The sequence below is a fragment of the Tyto alba genome, unplaced genomic scaffold (assembly GCF_018691265.1).
Source record: "Tyto alba isolate M040663 unplaced genomic scaffold, T.alba_DEE_v4.0 Super-Scaffold_29, whole genome shotgun sequence".
NCBI classification, from domain to species: domain Eukaryota; kingdom Metazoa; phylum Chordata; class Aves; order Strigiformes; family Tytonidae; genus Tyto; species Tyto alba.
The window spans coordinates 11,902,083-11,924,819 of NW_024881303.1; the positions used below are offsets into that span (position 1 = coordinate 11,902,083).

Consider the following 22,737-nt stretch of genomic DNA (forward strand, 5'->3'; position numbering starts at 1 on the left):
GAACATATGGTTGTAGAACTGGATCAAATGTTTTGGGGTTTTTTACTTGATTTAGTATTCTGAAAAGGGAAAAGCTAGAGATCTAACTTACATGATGAAATTCATTGAAGCTTTTTTTCTCCCTGATCCTGTTTTTTCTTTTTTTTTTTTTTTTTTATGATTCACAAAAATATATAATGGCAAGAGAAGGTACTTTAATACTACTAGACTTGAACTGTTATAACAAGTGGGTATCACTACAGTTTTGTGTCAACAACTTAAAAAAGTTTGATAACATTTCATTTTAGTTTCTTAAGATTTGTATTTATCAGACTTGAAGTAATTGATTTGAGGCCGTTTTTGGATTGGTAGTTTTTTTACATCCCATACAACCACTTTTAAGAATGAAGTCATATCTGATTGAAGCATAGAGAATGGAATTACCTGTTTCCCTCTTTTCCTGTGTTTTGTCAGTGGTGATTTTTTTATTTTTTTTTTCCACATGGGGAACGGGGTTACTTCTGAGAGAAGTATCATTTTTTGATATAATCGTAACTTTTATCAGTTATGATTTCTTTTGTGACTAGGATACCTCCCTCTCTGTTCCTTAGCATCCTTTCCATATAATGCTTATTCTACTTTGTTTTTGAAAAATATAAAAATAACTCTATTCTTGGTCCTGAACACAGTTGGGCTTCAGGAAGTAATAATGATGTGGACTGCACTTTTCTCACCCGTTGTTTTTTGCTTTGCTAACAAGGCACATCCATCATAAATTCTTTCATTGCCTTCAGGACATAAGGGCCATGTGTATGATGAGCTTATGATGCTACACTGAATATCACCTCTACTGAGGAACTTACTAAAAGAGTTGCTATAAGTATGCCTTGAATATAGTCATTTTTTTTTCACTGAAAAATAGGTTAGTATTTATTGCATTCTAAGATTAAAATATGCAAACCCAGAACTCTGTGATATCCTTTCAAACGTGAAATCCTTTGGGTTAAACCAGCCACAGTTATATTTTGCTTGAAAAAATATTGTGGATGTAGCTCTTCTTTCTGCCACATAATCTATAACCTATTTGGAGGACCTTAATTATCTTCTTGGGGGGGGGGGGGGGTGATGGTGGCACTTCAGATCTTGGTTTTGGAAGAGTCTTGGAAATTTTTCCTTAAAGAATGCAAATAATTTTTTTTCTTCTTGAATAGTAGTTCCAAAATTGCCTCTGCTGACAAGTATTAGCCATATTCCTTGGACAGTAGGGTGCAGACAAGAAAAAGCCACTTCTGAGGAGCAATCTTTTCCTGCTTAAGAGAAGATACAGTAGAAGAAGGAACTGCTACAGCTGAGAAGAGTATTACACTTCCTATTTTTTACCTAAATTTTGTGTATTGTCATTTTACAGCATACATAAGGTAACATATCATGCCAAAGGCACAGAACTATGTGGAGTCTGTACACCTTCAGTCAAGTAAGAAGAGAGGTGATGGTGGGTGCAGTGTAAGAAATCATGATGGACTGAATCTTTTAGGAGGAATAGTTAGTATTGCACATTCCCCTAGAATGTATTGGTGCAGAGCTTTTCTGGCTTTGCCTTTAATTTAATTGGGAGAAAAGAATATCAGTGAGGTTGCAGCCAGCATTCACATTTTTGAGCACATCTAAGAGGGATTTTGTGGGACTTTGTGCAAGGCTTACAGTCAAAGACTTGTGGATGCATCTGTTTCTATGTGTAGGATCTGGTCATTGTGTTTGTTGTTTTAATAGAAGTGAGAGTGGTAAGTTTGGAGACTGTTTAGTGATTTTTTTTTTTTTGTCTAGTTAATTTTGTATGACACTGCAACTCTTCTCCAAAGATGACCATGACTGATGCATATTTTATGTTACACTAGACAATATACAAGTGGATCTCGAGTATTACAGTGTGCATTAATAATCTTAATTGCTACGTATGTTCCTGACCAATGGAAGACAGATAACATGACTGATAAAACACAAACAAAAGATGGGTATCTGCAGTAGTTATTTTTGAATTAAGCTATCTTCCAGGTGAATTAAGGAAGAGGGGTTTTTTGTTTTGTTTTTTTGTTTTGTTGGGTTTTTTTGTTTTGTTTTGTTTTTTTGGTGGCTGATTTTATTATTTCTTTTTTTAATGAGTATACACTTGCATATATCCAGTCTAAAACTTTTCCCAAAATATCCAAAGTAGCCATTGCTTATTTCTAATTTAAAACCAAAATATTTTCAAGTCAGTGTACACTGTTCTCTTCCCTTAGGATGGTCACTAATAATACAGTTCTACATTGTAGGAGTCTAAAGGAAGATGTGTCACTTTAATACACTTAAATTAACGTTAGGAATTTTGAGTGATCTTGAGATAAAATATATTGCAATTAATTCAGAGCTGTGTAGTTATCAGCTATACTAATATCATCCTTGTTTGTTGAATAAATCTGAACTGGCTGTAGAGAATAATTTGCAAGTTTATCAGCCATTATTAATGAAGTTATTTATTGCAACAAAGCTTAAAGGTCACTTCATGTTTTTTTGGATCATGTCACTGTTTTTTTAGGATGACAGAAATTCACCACATCAATGAAAAGTACTGTTCATAAGTTACTCTGATAATAGAATATTCTAAATATATTTAATAGATACATGTGAATTCTAATAAAACATATAAAAAAATTTTGAGGGAAAATATACTCTATTAGTTTCTCTTCATATATTAATACAGATGAGATTGTTGCCCACGGCAGACTTTAGAGACAAGAGGTGTTTATTTGACAACAAAATTTCATTCCACCAGCTGGAGTTGTGTTAATCTAACAAATCCAAGTTTGGTGTGAAATCAAAGCTCACATTTATTATCTTTTTAAATGTTCAGGGGGTTTTAGATCTAATTTTTTTGTCCTTATAAGCTGGAGGCATCTTCAAAAATAAAAAATAATTGTTGAGAATGGAGGTTTGAAAAAGCAAACAAATTATTGCCTAATTGGGGGTGAGGGGAGAGTGTCTTGTTCCCTTTCCGTCATGACTCACTGTTCGAATTTACAAGTCTTATGTGTTTGTCTAAATTAAAAGCTTAGTATTACCATACATTAATTACTAGCACAGGACAGCTAAAAATACTTCAACTCTAGCTGAATATGCTAGCCTGGGATATAGGAGAATCATTCTTGGGCTTGTGTCAGACCCCAGCAAAGTGAGATTTTTTTTTTTTTTTTAATTGAAAAATTATATTATTAGGTGATTGCAGATATTTTTGAAATCTTTCTTCACTTATGAACAGCTTTTCTGTCTGTCTTGAATTCTTTGTCTCACTGATTCTTAAGTTACAAGATTTTGAAGTAAATAAATATTGTAAAAATACTAATTTTAACAATTCAGGTTGGTATATTTTTCTGGTAGTTTGGAAGTCTGTCATTAGATTCAATTAAACTTGGAAGCATGTAATAATCACTAATGTATTAGGCAATATATCTGTGAAATGTACTCAGTGTTTTGAGCTTCTGAAAGCAATTTTTTGTGATGAAAATAGAATTATGTTTTGGAATAATAGATACCATCCTTCAGAAGTAGATTTGTGTGTCAAAAGCAACAATGGTACCAGGAGGGCACAGCATAAGTTCTATAATACCTCAAAGGACAAGCAAGAATATGAACTGCTTAGTGGAGAACTGTTTTGAAGGTCAATTTTCAGTCACTTTACCTATATATTTTAGATCACTTTCTTCATTTTCTTAAATCTTACTTAAAAGCAAGTACCTATAATCTTGCTTGTATTGGAGAGTTCAGGTTTATCACTGTGGTGCAGTAGGATGTTGGAGCAACTGAATTCCTTCCAGGGCTGAGGTTTCACAATGGGGGATGAGCTGGGTTAACCATTTCCTGTGGCTGGTGGAAGAGGCTCCGTTTCCTCTTCCTTGCTGCTCATTCCCACCATTTGCTTTGAATGGAATGCACTGCTTGTCTCAGTGAACTGATTCAGGAGACTAAAAATGTAAAAAATAGTTGTGTCCAAAGAATGCTGAAAACTTACATGTACACACACATACACACATATATATGTATATTTTGCTAGGGTAGTGCATTACATCATCTTACACTGTGACTCTTGTATCGTCCGTGTTGGTACAGGAGGGAGCAGACTGCTTGGCTGAGATTGGTAATGGAGAAGGGGATAGGGAAGTGGAATCTCTCTCTTTCAGTATTTTTGTTTATTCAGTTTAGTTTATTGTGGAGCTCTGTACCACAGGTGACATATTTCAAATTTTGTTCTCTGGTTATTTAGCAGGTGAGTAAAACAGTGAAATGAAACTAAAGATCTCTGCAGTGCAGTAACATTGTTACTTTAGAGATAAATTATGGTTTCACCAGTTTTCACATCTTTATTGGGTATCCATTAACACTTCACATTTTCCCTGAAACTAAAACTTAAGTGGAAGTTGCTAGTCTGCCATCATTTTTACCCCCACTTTGCAGTATTGCATTCCTTTTTATTTCTGCCCATTATTTCCTTATTCTCTAAGATTCACAGTGTAATTTAGCCTAGTTGTTCAGTAGTGGAAGTACAATTAAGATTTTTTTAGTTTCCAATTCATTGCTTTGCTTAGCAGCAGAATTCTATTTATGTGTGAGGAGACTGTAGCTATAAAACTATTTTATTTAAGGAATTCTAAAATCAGCAGGAAGCAATCTAATCTAAACTTGCATATGTTGCAGACACTGTATTTAATCTATTTATCCTTGTGTCTACTTTGTTTGACAAAAAGATTTCAGCTTTCACGTGACTAAAGTATTGTTTATAAATTGAAAATGGGGGAAACTGAGGCTCCACTTCTGTGTAGGTGAAACTGCTGTAGCTGCAAGGGCTGCTGTAGTCCTGCCTCCCTGCTGCCCCCTCTCTTGTATTGGCTGTGGTATTTATCTGATTCTGTGCTGAGCTGTTTCAGTATGCAAACTCAGCAGGATTGTTTGCCTTTTTCTTTTTTTTTTTTTTTTGCTTCCCCTCCAGGATGCTTTTCTGCCAGCTGAGCACACTGAAATCAACTCGGTGCAGGGTCAGATAAGCACTGGAACCAGCACAAGAAAGGGCAGAAATGCGTAGATTGCAGGAAGGATGTAATCAGTTTTATCGGTTTAGGTTGTTGGGATTTTTCAGCCCGAAACAGCTCCATGGTGGTGAATGAATATGGTGAGATATATCTAGGTGATTTTGGTATGTAATCCTTGTCCCAAGAGGCAATGAAGAGTAACTTCCCTGCTCTCTGAAATCAAAACAAGAAAACTGCAGTGCCTAAGGTCTCTGCCGGGCTGATCTAGGAGAATTTTTCCAACCCCAAATCCCAGGGGTTGACCCCAAGCACATAAACTCAGTAGATTCATTGACCGGCTTCTGAATTAATCCTATATTCTACTCGCTTGGGAGCCAATTTTTGACACTTCGAGACCAGCAGACCTGACTTTACTGAAAACCAGAATGTTATCTGTCCAGACCCAGTAAGGTGAATAGCTGAGAATTGTTGAGTATTATAGTATTAGATGAAAAAAGCAGTGGACAGTGCTGCATTATTAACATGTGAAGGAAAGTATTGCCTGCATTGCTCTCTGATGTTTAAAGGGAAAGAAATAGGGTGGTTTGAGACGAGCGAAGTTTACCATAGCCATTAAGTACAGACTTAACTGCATAAAAATATTTTTTTAATTTCTCAGAGAAACTGGGTTAAATCTTAGCTTAGAATAACAGGTACAATTTAAGTTGAGGAGACATACTTTAAATGTGTGTTTGCATGAGAAAATCCTTTTTTAATCCTGTTTCCTACTGCAATTTGTCTGATTTATCATTCAAGACAATGCTGCACCTGTTGGCATTCTTATTCCTGTTCCGAAGGTGAATACTTCAATATACTTCTGGTACTTTCAGCATAGTTCAACCTTTTTTTTTTTCTACCTCCTCCTCCCCCCATGCTTAGTACTTAAAAAAAAAAAAAAACAAAACCAAAAATAAACAAACAAAACCAACAACAATAACAAACCCCAGGCTTCAGAAAGTGTATCTGGCTATCTTGTAAAATCTTAATCAGTGTGTTGGTCAGAATCTCACCTGAATTTATCCCATCTCGCCAAAGATAGGGGTTTTCAAATTACTTAAATTCAAAACATTGTCATAATATGTCTTTAATAAATCTCAATTACTTCCTTTGAAAAGATACAGAATAAGGAGAGAATACTTGTACATTGATATGGTATAATTGATGTCTGTAAAATGATTGGCAGGCTGTTAGCATTTTGTAGAGAGAATGTAAAAGCCAGAAGCATATACTGTGTTTTGATGTGGGCTGCACAGGAAACTAGTATCTCTAATAAGTTTAAACAGTTCCACTAGTGATTACTTGCCTGAAACTGTAAGTTACCCACTGACAGCTTAGCTAACTTATTGTTTGGGCATCTGAGAAAGTACTAGCATCTATGAATCAACAGCTATTTCTTACAAATCCTGTAAGATAATTTAAGATAACGTGAGATAACATGGGTATGTCAGATACTTAGCTTAGTCAAATATATACTTAGAAATAGTCAAACAGGATTCTTAGTGTTTGAAGTTCCTATTCAGATACATCAGCAGAGAAGTGGTTAGATTGTCCTGCTGTGTATTTAAAAACAGCAAGTTATTAGAATTGAAATTTTGGATAATTTTGCGGAGTATCAAATGGGTTAATTGCTATTCAGGCTCCAAACAGTTGGACTGTATGTACAGTCTGGGAGATGACTGAATTCTTGAAACAGTGTCTTTTAAAAATAAACTATGAAACTCATCTCTGAATGCAGCTTCATCTCTGCATGCAGCTCTGAATGTCTCAGCATGCCTGATGCTTAATTTCCTTACGTACTGCTTTATTGTCCCAAATTACCGAAATTTCAGAATATTCTAGCTGTAAGTCTGAGTCATATACTTCTGATAGTGGAAAAAAGATCTGTAATGGTTGACCTCCTTTACACTTCTAAACCATGTCAGTATCAATGCAGTTATTTAAAACCGTATCACATGGATGGGTGTCTATTCTAGCCCATGTCACTTGGAAATCTTCTCAGTCCTTTTTCTGAATAGCTTCTCGGTGTGTTAACAGTGCAGTGCATTTACCATCACCACTTCAGCAAGAGCTTGTTGGATATGGGAATATGCCATAAAAACATTACATTGAAACAGATTAGTTTCAAGTCTGTTAAATTGCAATGCCACCCCCCCTCCACCAAATTTTTATTTATTTATTTATTTTCAGATGATGGAGTGCAGTAGTATTTGTTTTTGTAGCACTGATAGGAGGTAAAATGGTGAAGGAGGTTTAAATCAGTTTAAAGTCTGAATTATAAACTGCTCTGTTTACCTCAGTGTGATTTTGGAGTCTAACTCAAATACTTACAGTGAAATAATTTAATTTTTGTATCAACGACTGTGCTTTTGCTTATTTTTGGCTAAACATAAAGAACTTCTGAATTTGAGCCACTTTCACATTTACCAACCTTTAGATTACTTTGATACCCTTTTTGTAGTGGATTTCTTGTATTTACGGTACAGAATTATAGTCTGATAAAAGCACTTTAAGGGACATAAAAGACACTAAACCAGAGGATTTACTACACAGTGTTTCTAGTGTTGTACTTTTGTGTTGCTGGGTATTTTATCTCATTTAACCTAACAAATTTTTGTGATTTGAGTCTTCAATGCATTACTGGGTTACCCCCATTTACTGCTGCTCCCTTCCCCCAGTCATCTGAAGCTACCAAATAATGCTCAGTTCGCGCTCTGAATTCTGAAGAACTGAGAAGCCTTGGCACAAGATTACAAGTAAAGTTGAACTGGAGTGTGCACGTACTTGCCTGTATTTTTTCAGAAGTAGGGAAAAGCTTTTGGTCAACTTTTTCTTACTATCACACAAATGATAGAGAAATTTTTCAAGCAGTGAGGTCTCCACAGCCGCTTTTCTTCCAGTGCTCAGGGATGACAGTGTTCTGATTGTGTCTGAATTTCTTTATAAACCTTTTGAGTTCCTTTCCCCATCTGAGGTGGTGACCAAAGTCACACAGTCATCCTCCTTGTTCTGTTAAGTACTGCAGTTTTCTTGTGAGAAAAGATGTCTTCAGATATGTGAAAGAATGCAAAAATGTGAATGTTGTTGTGTAACTGTGTATGTTTTTATATATTAGTGTTTGTAGTCATACTGGAATAAACAGTCTGATATTCTGGGCATTTAGGGATGCTACTGTGTTTCTACTATCATTTGGACAGCACTTGGTAAATTCCCTTCAAAGTTAGTAAGATCTCTTTCATACACCCCAGCCCCATACTTTGTGTATCTGCCTCATTAAGTATTAATAATTTACAATGACCTGTGAAGAATTTGATTGATGATTGTGGAGTTTTGTTTTGTTTTTTTACTTTTCTCAGTATGATCCATGGATTTTCAATTGATCTTACTGGAGAAACTGAAAAAGAACATATAGAAAGTGTACAAGCTGGTTGGTTGATTTGTTTGGTTTTTGGTTTTTTTGGTTTTTTTTTTACTCTTTATATGGTATGCAAATTACAATAAGTTAATTTTGATATGGAAGTAATCTTAAGGTGTTTGTTTAAATTAATTTTCCACAAATGTGGAAAAGCTTAGCTTAGAGGGCCTCTGTCCAATGGTGCGTATTTGTAGTTGAGCATGTTCAAAATAAATAAATCGTACATTTGCGTATTAGGCATTTACAATATAACTTACATAGCAGGAGGAAAGAAGTGAAAATAGTGAGAGGATGAGATAAAGCAGCAAAATGGAACAGAAGTTATTCATTTAAATTAAAGTTAGTGATACCCTGAATGCAGTGTTGTATTTTATTCCTTCTGAAATCTTGCTTTTCTTTATACTTGTCCATTAATTCTCTGTGTACTCTTAGTTGCTCACATCCACCAATTTTAATCTGTAGTTTTATGTTAAGTATTTTTTCCATTTTGTGTAGATATTTGATGTAAAGTTGTGTACATTTTAAGGAATTATACTTTCAGTTTTACTTTATATTTTTTTTCCTACATCCATGGGGTTTTCAGAGGTTATGTGTATCTTTATGTTAAAATGCATTAGTAGGGTCATAGACTGCATTTACTTTCCTACAGTGTGTTTTATGTAATCTGCAGATATATAGATTTGTTAAATATGAGCTTTGTCACACAGGCCCAGCCCTCTTGGATCTTACATCATTTTTACATTTAATACAGGATCATACCTTATGTATATGAAATACTGCATGTACCTCACCTCCTTCATTTAGAGCATTCAAAACCTCTTTACATTCTTGGGAGGAAAATCCTCTTGTTTCTTTAATTTAGGATTTTGAGGCTGATAATATATTAAGCAACCAGAAGTTGTGGTATCCTTATCTCTCTACATATATCCTAGATTCATATTTACCTGCCTAACAGTAACAGTTATAAATCAGTCAGCCAAATAACTCCACTGGATCTAGATATTCAATATGGAGACAGTGCGTCTACAGACTATATGAGAGAAAGTAAGGGGCTACACTGTGTTTGTATTGTTTTATTATTTATCCAATTTAACAAACTACACACAGGTGTTTTCAGTTATTTCAGAAGGGAGGATGACAAGATAAAAGGGAAGTTCAGTGACACATGTTTATTTTAGTTCATAATCTTTTTTTGAAAGAACCCAATTATCCAACAGGGATGTCAGGTGTTAGTTTTGGACCTTTCTGTATACTTTTGTAAGGCTTTTATAAGTTTTGGAGTTTCTTTAGAAGAACTCAGGTAGTAGCTATAGTTAGTTCAAAGAGTGGCACAAGATGTGTTAATATAGGCCCAGCTTTTCCTCTCCAATATTTATTCATGTGATACAGTTTGTTTTTCTGGCAGATAAAGATACAATCTGGTTTTGGAGAACAACCAGATTAGACATTTCCATTCTTTCAAAAGCAAAACAACCCTTCCCTTTTAAGAAATAGCCTCCAGTTTCTTATTTATTCAAAATGTTCTCAGTTGCTAACAGGTTAAAGTTTTTTGAGTTTCAGCATTTTATAAGTCTGAAATGATTCTATCAATTATATTTTCAATAAACCTCTCAACACAATACATGTTTGCTGAGGAGGAAGGAATATGGCATGGGATCAGAATGTTTTTGTTACTGACAAAATGCATTAAGGGAGGACAGTACTATTTCTGAATGTTGAAGCAGGCTAAATACAGTCTCTTAGTAGCTTTTCCTTCTCTGCTGCTGCTTTTAGGGAAGGGTAATATAACAATCCTGCAGCTCACAAATGAAGCTGAGAACCCTTTAGTTTTCCTTCCCTGCAGTTAATGTGTAAGGTGCTACACAGAAAATGTAGCTCATAACTCTGTTTTGAGAGATGGGTTGTTCAGGTTCTGTTGATCTCTCTCTCATAGTATGGGTTGGATTTTTTTATTTTGTTTTTCTTTTTTTTTTTTTTCACCCCCTTTGGTCACTTGCTCACTGTTTCTCTCCTCTTTCTCTATTAAAGGAATGGATTGGGAAGGAGAGTATGCTTTGCTCTTGCAATTTCAGAGTAAGAGCTAGATGCACTATTGGTGCCATCTCTGTCTGTTCCCTGCTCTGGATCCTCTATAGTGTTGACAGGAATGATGATAAACATTCGCTGTCCCTTCACATGAAGAAGCAATCGTAGTTTACCACTGTGTATTCTCTGCTGCTTGAATTACATCCAGCAAGAAGACAGACTTTGCCAAGAATGGAGTAGTGCCTGAACTATAGTAATTTTAGGCATAAATACATGGATTTGTTGTTGTTTGTTTTAAGATAGTTGCTCTTTTTAAAACATCTTCCTGATTTCAGAAAGTGTGTCACAGAAATGTCTCTTGATGGTTAGGATCATTTGCTCTTGGAACTTCTGCTTATATCATTGCCCCCTTCAAAAGGAAAATCACTTCTATCTCTTTTGAGATAGTCAGAGACTTATATGTATATTTATTTAAGGTGAATACTTACTGTTTGTCAGTATTATAATAGCAAACAAAGATTACTATTGCACAATGAGAGGGTAGCAAAACTCCCTTACTGCAACCTTGCCTAATTAGGTGAAACTTGATCTAGCCTATCTTGTTCCTGTCACAACTGTGGCCTGTCTTGTTTCTTTAGAACATCTTATCACTCCTCGTCATTACTGTTTGAATTCATATGCCAGTAGACCAAAAATACTCCATTTAAGTAGTTTTTCACTGTAGTAGTTGCACAGAAACTGTTCTTAGGTTTTAACTCTACACAATATTTTTATATTCACTGCTATTTACAACTGTCCACATGAAGAATATTTTAAGGATGGTTCTTCAGAATATTATAAAAACATCAAAAGAGAAATCTTGGCTACCAGAAAAGACTGGACTTAACTCTAAAAACTGGACAAAGGACAGAATTACAAAAAAGAAGGTGGGATTACATTGCTTTTTGTTTATTTGCTGTAAAATTAAGCATTTAGGGATTTTTTTTTTTTGTAAAACTGAAAAGTGTATCCTTATAATGGGTTTGAGTGTGGGTATGTGGGATTTTTCTTGAAGATCAGATATTATTGCCTTATATAGGTTTCTTCTGTATATGAAACGTCTGAAATTTTAATTTTCCTTTGCATAAGTTTTTTATTTTTTTTTTTAGTCAGTGTTATTGGCTTTGATTCAGACAAAGGGGAGATCTGAGAGTAAAACAGAACAGCTTTTAATTTTTAAATGTGCCATTTAAAAACTGAATAAATGCATTGGAAATAGTTATTTTCTATTATGTGCAATTTCTACTCTGATGGAATGAAAACTCTGTGGACTGCCTGTTGAATCCCAAAGAATGTATTCCCTTTTTCATTTTTATGTTTTTTGCCAAGCCAGCTAAGATTTCATCTAAGATTGAATGGTTGGTGTTCCCTGAAAGCAATACACCAAACAATCAGTATTTTGCTAGTACTTTCCACACAGTGGGAGAAGGCAGTGGCAGTCCCTTCTTCTTTCACTCTGCTGACGATAAAAAGAAAGAGTAGCATTGATTCCAGTTGCAGCATTACATATGGATGAGTGTCAGTAGATTTCATAAAAGTTGTTCCTTGTTTGTAAAATGAAAAGGTGATGTTTGGTGCTGCAAATCACCTTTATTAATGGACAAAAAGCACAATGTCTTTAGTAGAAGTACTATGTTAGTTGGTTGGGTTTGTTTTGTGGTTTTGTCTTTTTGTTGTTTTTTGTGTTTTCTTTTGTTGAAAAGTTGTAAATGAAAAGACACAAATGTCTGTCTTTGTATCCTATACTTTTTTGATTAGATTATTTTCAGTGCAGGAGGTAGGTCAGGCTTTTCTGGAATTCTGTGGATGTTGGATGACTTTGCTGTAGCTGTTGACAAGGTCGAACACAAGACTGTAGAAACATCAGCACCTCCCTTTCCTTTAGCCCTGGCCAAAATATTTTTAATAATTTGAGAACACTCAGTTCTGTGATACAAATTATGTGGGACACTTTTTTTTTTCATGTGGATTTTAAAGATTAAGTTGTCTTTCAGGAAAATTAACTCAAAACCTCTTGCTTAACCCTGCTCTTCAGTTTTGCCTTGTGTTGTCAGAATGAGCTTTCTTTTAAAGCAAATTACAGTATTGTTAATCCCAGTATGCAAAAATCTTGTATAGGACTTCTTCCCATATCCCCCACCCAATAAAAGTAAAATACTCAACTTCTTGTGTTTCTTATCTGTCATCTGGTTCTTGAGTCTTGGGGGAAGGGTGAGTGCCCTGTTTTGTAGGGTTTGGGATTTTAGGGGGTTTTGTGTGTGTGGTGTATGGTTTTTTTGGTTTGGGTTTGTGTGTGGGTTTTTTTGGTTTGGTAGTTTGTTTGTTTTTTTAAACCTTTCCTTTTGGTGAATACAACTATTTTTTTCCTGACTGGAAAACTGAGATTATTATATAATAAAATGATCTCTGAAGCTGAGTCATCTTAGATTCATTTAGTTTTGTTTTTAATTTATTGCCAGGTCACCCGATTTTACTGCAATTTTTGCAGCACTACCATTGCATTGTTCTTCAGCAACATGTCTTCTGTAAAGATTTGGAAAGCAAAACAATTAATAGTATTTTTTAACATATTATTAATATCTCATCAGCTGTTGAAATGGGCAGTTAATATTTTAGGACTGTTGTTTCAAGCTTGCCACGCATTTGATGTATGACATGCTGGTTACCTTGACAGATTTGAAAGATTTGGACCTCAGAACATTAGAACGAAGTTGTGTTTGTGATCTTGTACAATGAGATGCAGCTGTAATGCCATAGTGATTCCTTCCTCCTCTTCCTTGGGGGTATGGGGCCTCATCTGATGCTGTACTGGTGTTCCCCACTTAACTCTGAACCATTTGGTTTGGAGGACCCTGGCTTGGAGATGTGAAGAATAGCACAACTGTGGACATCACGTTTACATTTTATCAAAATAGAGATGTCAGAGTTAACGGACAGATGAACTTCAGGAAAGATGGCTGCACCAATGTAGCTACTGGTTTGATCTGGAATCTTACTGTCCCCTGAACTGACTCAGAAGAGAAGAGCAGCAGCAAGTCTTTCAAGAAGAGACTCCAATTTCCACTTTTTAATAATAGTTGTGTATATCATCAACATAGCATACAGCCCACAGTCTCTTAAACAGTGAAACAAAACACAATTTCAGAGCCTTGTTCTGGAAAGAATGAAAATCTCTTTGTTTGTAATTTAATGTTTGTTACCTAATGGAGAAATCTGCTCTGCAAGAACTTGTCGGTGTACCTAGAATTATCTCAGTGTTCTGGTAACTGGTGTCTTGACAGTCCTTTGGTAGAATTATTTGCATCAAGGAGCAACAAGATCTCTTGCTGTTTCTCCAGATGTAGCAATTTAGGAATCAAGCCAACAGATAATACGATGCAGGGATGTTGAACTCATTCTGTAGCAAGTGCCAAAATACATTTTCCACTAGAAAACATCACAAGAGGCATGTTTAACAGATTCCTCTAACTTCAGGCTGTGTTGTTTTAGCTAATGACATTAAATATTGCACTTGGACAGATTTCCTTTTAAATGAATAGTTTTATTTGTAGTGCAACCTCTTTTATTCTTTTAACTTGTCCCTTTTCAGCTATAGCTATTTTCTCTTATGTAGCCACAAGTTTACTGCCCATCTTTTAAATTAATTTATCCAAATTTGAGCTCCTGCTTGCTTTTAACAGAACCATCTGAATCTAAAAGAAGGCATTCCAATGTTGTGACAAACAAACAACAGCTTCTATAAAGATAATGTCTGGAGAACTGGCAGTGGTTTAATACCCTGGATTGACTGTGACTTCTAATATAACAAAGGATAGTCTAAAATTTGATAGAGGATTATAACGTTTAAATGATCACGTTGCTTTTCTATCTTAGGCAGATGCTAGAAAGTTAACATTTGTTAGGTCAGTTGGTTTTTTTTCTTAGCCCTATTCATCTGTTGCTCCTCACAGCGTGTAGAACACCCATTCAGGTCTGTGGGTTGCTTGTGTTGTTTATACAGGTGAACTTTTATTTGCTGTTGTTTTCCTAATTTCTGGAAGCCTTCCAATTAACTACTACAATACCTTTCATTTAATAATCTGTAGGTCTATCTTGCTTAGTTGAACATATTTAAATACATGATGATAGTTGCTGTTTCCTTCCTGTGGCAAAAATGTTGGCTTATTTCTCTGCCCTACAAAAAGCCTGCCACTGGAACAGTAAGACTTCAAGTTCCAGATCTACAGTTGATGCTGTAGCTTTTTATCTTTCAGTAATAAAGATCAAGGAAGTGTCATATGTATCGCTTAAGTAAATAAATACCAAGTAGGTGTAGGTTTCTGAAATAGTTTGAATCCTGTTGAACACCTGCTGTAAATCAAAGCTCATTTACTGGAGGGCCCAGGCAACAATCCTCAAAGTTCATGGTTTTTATCTGTTCTTTAAGACATTGCATACATGTAGGCCATATAAAAATGTAGGAGGATCTTGGTTGAGGTTTTCTTTTAATGCTGTGCTTCCACATTTTTGTAAGAGGAGTTGGTTTTTAATTAAAGTGGTTCCTGTGTACTAGCAAGGGAAGTAATTTTATACCCCATCACTAGGTCTGTTGGTATAACTACTGTCTGACAAGGCTTTTTTTTTCTCCTGGTTTTGTTTTCTGTAGGCAGGTTGCCTAGTGCAGAGCCTGATGAAGGTGGATCAATTTATTTTTTTTTCTTTCAGTGATTGCAAAACAGCAAGTTAATGCAATTAGTGTATGAGCTTATGCAAAAAATGCCTTTGTGAGATAAGTGTAGTTAAAGTACATTTATGCGACATTAAATTTTCAGATTTTAATAGTATTAATTTGTTTGTATTTTTTAGTAACCTTATCAATGCTTATCTCCAGTGAAATCTATGGTTTTAATGTTTGTTTGTAGCCCATAGCTGAATGCTATATATTTTTAGTGTCTGAGACTTGCTCTCAATTTTGTGAATTCTTTTGCAGACCATATGGAGGCAGCTGGCTTCAAATTTGAAAGTGTAGTAGGAAACATGCTATTGGTTTCACAAGTCTGCATTTTGGCAGAAAACTTTACACATTTTTGTATTCTTTGCAAACTGAAGTCTGATGGTTGCATTACCTTTGTGAATTTTACTAATACAGTCAAAAGGCATCACTGGGCCTGACTCGAAGTTTGTACAGCTTGGATGTGAGGAGGATGTAAGGAAATGTGTTCAGAAATAATGGGCATTGAATGCAGTTATTTCTTACCCCATACGTGGGAAGGGGAAAAGATGGTGAAGGAAAGAAATCTCCTGATGAAAAACAGTCCTCGATAATACATTTGCTGTATGTCATGATGCTCTTATTTGAAATAAGGCTCATAAACATATTGCAAGAAATTCTTCAACAGATCTATTTTTAAAAATAATGGCTTTGTTCTGAAGGTAAATAGTTATTAGAACAAGACATGCTGATGAATAACTTGTTTATTAGCTAGATTTTAAATGTTTCTTTTTAAAATAGAGAAATGAAATGGTTTAATCTTATTACTGTTTTCCTGGGCTTTACACATAACAACATCAGAGATTTATTTGGGATGTTTGTTCTGAAATCTCAACAGTATAAAGAAATATGAGTTGAGTTGAGAATGGATTATTAGATGGCTTTAAAACACTTTTGTGGTTATAATTTATACTCTGGTTTCTTTTAAAATGTAATTGCTTAAAGACTCAGCTAATTAAGTCTATAATCTTAAGAAGGGACAGTGTTCATACTGCAAATAATGTTAAAATTCTGCTTTAGTGCTTAAAATATGCAACTAGAATTTCTGCAACTGTAGCTGATGCAAGATTTATGTCATGGCATGAATTCCAGGCAAGCAAATTTGCATGAGATTATTGATAATTTGTGACTTTTTTCTCTGACCATTCTACCTGCAGAATTGTGCACGTTAGTATGTCTCATGACCAAAGGGGTGATTTTTCACATCTTCACATTTTGCTTGCATTTCATCCTGTAATTTTTCTGGTAACTGAAAACCTCACTATTAATCAAAGTTCATATTTGATTGAGGGGGCTTTGACATTTCAGTAATATACTGTTTTGGATATTTCAGTTAAAACTCAGTTATAGTAACAACTTAAATATAACAAGTTCCTGGGACTCCCAGGTCAGCAAAATCCAGGATGAAAGTTGTTAAAACTTCTTGGGAGATAGTGAGGTCTCTGCTGGGCAAGAGAGATTTACTTTGAAGAAGCCTTGTCTTTGCTGATTGTTTTGGTCTTGGAGTTGTGGGCTCCAGTAAGTGTTTTGAAATGACAAAGCACAAGATCGTGAATGGATGTTTTTGAAACTCTTTATTAGGGAAAAATGCATGGTAAGAAGATAATGCCTTCCAGTTCCCATGAAACAGAAGGAATGAAGTTGGCATTTCTATCAGAAATGTGCTTTGTACTTTAAGTTCATTGCCTATCAGCCTTTTAATAATAAATATTTCATACATTTGAAATGCCTGATCACCCTTCTGCTGGAAGAGGTTTTTTGTTATGTGTTGGTTCTTACCTTCACACAATGAAATTTCTAGGTTGATTTAAAAAAAAAAAAAAAGGGGGGGGGTAAGGGAAATCTAATAAGACTAAACAGCAGTGTGTGAATTTAGCCATATTAAATACCCAGTATATTCTTAACTCGTAATCATATGCTTGATAATTCTTAAATTGCTGGAAGTTATTAACACAAAAAGATCTATTATCCACTATACCATTAATGTCAGGTAGGCATTCCTACATCTAGATTTGGGTAATAAGAGCAACGGATAGCACAAAGGCAAAAATTCTTGGTTTCATTTTCTTGGGATGTTTTTTTTTCTTAACTTTTTGTTCACTGCTTGAATGATCTTACTGCTAATCTTTCCTAGATGTGGTTTTCTAAATTACTTTGTTGTTGTGGTCATAAAATAGGTTATATGAAGGAAAAATATTGATCATCTAATCAGTTTTTATCAGCACCCCATGTTTTCACTGGAAACATGGGGTTTCGTTAAAAAACATACATAAAGTAAAAAGTCATCTGAGTAATTTCTCATCTTCATCCCCAGAACCCACTATTTCTCTTTCTCTAGTTGAATATATGACAATTACAATAAGAAAATAATCTCAGACTTATTTTAAATTCAAATATTTCAGCATGTCCTGAAAGAGTACTTGTCTGATTGCTTTCTGATAGCTTAAATAATTAAATCCTCTGCGAGTAGGGTATCAGGAGATATGTACTTACATGGACTGTATTACTGTATTTATGACATTTATTTTATCAGCTGTCCAAATTAGTAAATTAACTTGGGCATAAGGCAACGGAAGTGTAGTTGTACAATTTATTTATTCTCAAGCCCAAGTGTTTCAGGTCTTGGTAGTAATAAGGTAATAGTTGAGTAAGATGTATTTCTTATCTCCATGAAAATTATTGTTAAAGACTATCTAATTAAATGTATACCAGTTCTTTTTAATTTGGGATATTAGCTGAAGGTCAAAAAAGTGTTGCTTTTTTTTTTTTTTTTTTTCAATAAGGATATAGAAAAATGGTGATGGACAGACTTTATTCAGCACTTGATGTTTTACCTTTCTAGGCTATTTCTGAGCTAAGAAACAACATGCTACATCAGCTGCCATCTTCTGGTTTTTTATGGTGGTGGTCTAGCTTCATTTCAATGATAAGTAATTGCACTGTACTAGGGGAGTGCAACCGAAGTTGCAAAACTCAAGTAAGAAAGTCAAGGTGGTTTCTAGGACGGCCTGAAGAAGCTCATATAGCACAAAGGACATTTGACTCATTTGAAAGATTGTTTCTATATAGTAGCATGTAAGGCATTTAGTTGTGGCCTTGTGGGATCTCTGCTGTGGTAGAGAACAGCTCTTGGAATCTTGGTTTGGGTTGAAGTTAGAGGAGAACTGGACAGTTAGAGAAGTCTAAGTAGATAAAACAGTGTTTATCAACCTGATCGGCAGTGCTTTTCAGCATATTGACAGCTTAGTGGTGTCTAGTATGTTGTAGCCAGAACAGCAAAGGAGGGTCTTCAAGGAAAATAATGAGGTTGCTTTGGAGGTACATATAAGGCATGGTGAACAACACAGAAGAAAGCATAAAAAAGCCTGTTTAGCACATGAAGAGTAGAAACTGGTGTAAAGGACCAATTCAGGATTGATTTCTTGATACACAGTGTGAAAAATGATAGGGAAGAAGATTCCACGACACAATGAGGATGTGAAGACCAATAAATTATGCTTATTAGGACTGATACAGAAAGTCAACATGGTCAAAGCCATAGGCATGAAGAATTATTTTTTGCTGTGATAGGCATCATGAGTAAGAAAGGCACAACAGTGAAAAGCTGAGAAACTGATAGGCAACTTTCCAAACTGAGGACATTAGCTGGACCAGTTGGTAGGAAAAAAACCTATCTGTCTTACATATTGTACAGGAAAAGTAGAGATAGATCTGAGACAAAAGACTGAGAAAATGATTGTTGTCAAAGGTGCCTATATTACAGATCACAGTGATAGGTACCTGTGTGTTATGAATATGAAATCTAGGGAGTCACTGAAGAAGCATGGGTAAGGACTGTGTTACAGCCATGTAGATCTTGAATTAATAGCTAGGCATTCACCAAGAGATGACTGAAGATTGTCAGCATCTCAGCTTCCTTGGCAAGAGATCAGGTCTAGAAGGATAAAACTCTGTCATCTCTATGGACGATGCCTATTGAAATTTTTGTAGGTGGTGTTATCCAGCTGTAGAAGGGGATGAGATAATAAATGAGGATAAAGGTCTTGTAGATTTACCCCTCTTTTCTACCTCCTTGAGAAACTGCAGGGATGATTAAGTGTGTCCTTCATATAACACAGGTCGTATGGTTGGAAGAGGAGAATTGGGATGGGGATGGAGAAAGGGGAGACAACATACTAAGAGGAACACATACGACTATGACAAGCATCGGTTGGGCAGAGAAGATTTGGATAGAGTACTGATTCTGAGGCTTACCTCGAAGGAGATCATCTGCAAGTTGAGAAATGAGTGAGATGACAGAGTAGTTTTGAAGGAAGGTTGTGATGTTTGCTATAGCATATCTGGCATGGAAGAGACCTGAACTGTGAAGGGATATACTAGAGTTTGCAAGGACATTAAATAGAAGAGTAAAAATAGATGAGAATTTATGAAAGCTGGAATAAAACCATTGATTTGGTTGCAGGAGCAGTAGAGAGTAACAGACAGGTAACATCCGAGTGTGGGCTGAGGAGGAGGGAAGTGTAAGATTTGGAGCTTGATAGTCATTGTGGAATAAATACATGACTTAGAAGCCCTGGGGTGACTTGCTCATGAGTGTTAGGTTGATCCTGTTCTGTGACATTGTGTTCAAGCATTAAAAGTTTTGAATGATTGAATTAAGAGATCATCAAAGAAATGCTACAGTAGTTATGATCTCATTTTACAAGATGGGTTTTATACAGTTGTTCCTATTTAGAAATCCATTTAAAATGAGAAATCAAAGGGTTTATCAGTTCTCCTGTGTCCTAATCTTTGGCTAAGAATGTTTTTTTCATAAAGCCAATTTGCTTCAGTGGGTGTACTTTGTATTTCATGTGTATGCTTCACTCGTATCCTTCAGCAGCAAATTTCCAGGCTCCATCAGTGTTTCTTTGTATTTTATCCCTGTGAAATACCTCTGATTCTTATTCTGTCCTCACCACAAATAGGGATAGCTAAGTCAGGGACACCGACTTGAAAATCTATTTAATATGGCAATATATTAATAATGTTCAATATTTTGAGTCTTGTGTATGTTTCAGGACATTTGTTTCACAGCACGGTGTTTAAGTTCCTTTGCTATTACTCAGACAACCTGTTAAAAATAAGCCCTTAATTAACCAAGTTTTCTTGAGGAGTAGTATGACAGTAGTTGGCTACAGCACCCCGCTTCCTCATTAGTGAGATACTGGGCCTGTCTAGGAGATGGTATTGTGAGTGACACCCAGCTTTGGAGAAGACAGTATTGGTGTAGTCAAAGCTGAGAGAAGAAAGTGGTGTGGTGTGCTCGAGGTACAGCATGTTTTGGTCTGGTCTTGGAAAGGGGACTGTGAGTTTATATAGTGGTTGAGATGTGAATTTATGGAGAATTGACTGAGATGTATGGGATAACTAATACCTCGAAGGCTTTTTTTTTTCATTTTCAGCCGATCTACAGCTGCAGACAGATAATCTCGAATATGTGAAATGTTTTCTGGGCCAGTTTTATCTTTACACCAATAAAAAAACTTGGAAACCATGTAAAACCACATGATGTTAAGCCATTCTATCCCTTCATAACAAGGTAATAGGTCCTTCAGACAAGTGGTAAATAGGCAATGTGCATCATATCATAAAGGGGTTTTTGGCATTCTCATAAAGTTTGGGAAACTTGGGCTTTATTTTGAAAATACTATCAAGTGTTATGGGGAAACTGTATTTAGAATACTGACATAAATAATTCTCTGTCAAACTGGTATTTAATTTAACTTACTTAATTTAGTTGGATATTCCTTAAATTTAACTGCAGATGAAAAACTAAGAAAAAGGAGAAAAAAATAAAGTGTTTTCTATCATCCCTGTGGCTAGGAGAAGAACTAGTGGTTTTAAATAGTGTCAAGGAAAGCTTTCATTAGCCTTTTAGAAACTTCTTGCAACAGGAATCCTGGATTTCTGGGGTGGATGGTTCAGGGAAGTGCTGGAATTTCCGTCATGAAAGGCTTTTCAGAACAGGTTAAACAAGCATCTCTGCAGAATGATGTAGGTATACTTGATCCTGCCCGAGGCCAAGAGACTGCATACGATGACCTCTTAAGGTTTCTTCTAAGCCTATTGTTTTATGTTCATATATGACTCTTTTTAAATATTAGGTCAAATTCCACTGCAAGATTCCACATCAGATATTTATTCTATAAAAGATTCCACTGCCACTGAATATTGAGACTATGTGTAAATCTTCTACGGGGGAAAAAGAACACTGTGAGCTGTTTACAATAAATGGTTACACGCACTCTCATTGTTATATGTGGCTGCACCCTATAGCTTCCTCCTAGCTTGTACTATAGCTTTTACTATAGCTTCCTTTAATGCTGCTGTTGGAAAAACTCAGGGGTGAATTCTAGTATATTTACAGCCCTTGGATGACTGCTTCTTGTGTTGAAGTGTAGTTACTTGAAAACTTCAGGATACAGCATATAAATTTGGCAGGCCGAGGGAAACATGGACTAAAATAGCCTGGAGGACTGAGGAGGAGACCGAGAGCTTGAAGCCTGGGCTTTCTTGGAATTTGTCCTGTGCCTATTTCTAAAGTAGACAGACTGCTTAGTATCTAGCTGCTGTTAATGCAGACTCCCAGTTTGGTACATGTGTATGTCCCACAGATAAAGGTGTTACAAATGTTTTTAAGAATTGCCTGTGCAAATCAAAGCACAATTTTTTAAGTGGAGAGTGCCCATTTAATGAGGAGCTTTCAGACAATTAGATTTAATCTTTGTGGTTCAGTATGTGATACGACATTTTATTTAATGGAAAGATCTGAAAGAACTTCCTTTGCCAACAAAATTAGTAATTTTGTCGCATTCTTTAGGAGCATATATTATTATGATATCTTTGTCTTTTAAACATCATGTTATTTCTGTTCCATCCTCATGAGTTCATAGAACAGTATTGTGACTACAGATGAGGTAATTAAGGTGCAGAGAGAATGGTTAAAAATATCTGTTAAATTTTAAGCAGGAGCTTAGGGCAGGGTATCTTTCAGAGATTTAGTGTAACAGGAGTATTTGTCTTTAAATACAATATTTATTGGTCCTCAACCAGTCTCACTCAGGAAAAATTAATCACTTCAGCACCATTGTATTAGGACTTTGTTTCTTGGTAGAATGCTTTTTATCTTTTCCTTCTTACAGGCCCCTCAGCTGTTAACTATCTACTTCCAGCTTTTGCAGTAAATCACATGAGGGAGGGCGTACAGAACAAATCCATTGAGAATACTATCTGAGGCAGAGGCCCTTAACAGGAGGAATGTAGCAAATGAATATGTTATTAATGATCAGATCATAATACATATGCACCAAGGGAGTGAGGTGGGTTAAGTTAATGTGCACGGTTTTCGAGTGCTTAACTTTGTAGCAAGTTACACCTGCCAACATGAAGAG

At 35.5% G+C, this 22,737-nt stretch overlaps 1 protein-coding gene across 6 annotated transcripts in view; it reads left to right on the plus strand.

Annotated features, from left to right (window-relative positions):
• PPP1R13B (protein phosphatase 1 regulatory subunit 13B) overlaps positions 1-22,737 on the plus strand; it is a 73,059-nt gene that overhangs the window by 2,370 nt on the left and 47,952 nt on the right. Inside the window, exon 1 of one of the 6 annotated variants that reach the window (XM_032981631.2) lies at positions 20,565-20,614. The exons of 4 other annotated variants lie outside the window; for them this stretch is intronic. The gene's annotated coding sequence lies outside the window, so the exon portion shown is untranslated. Of the gene's footprint in view, positions 1-20,564; positions 20,615-20,795; positions 20,886-22,737 lie in introns of those variants that run through there. One more of the 6 variants, XM_032981630.2, reaches the window with a different exon arrangement.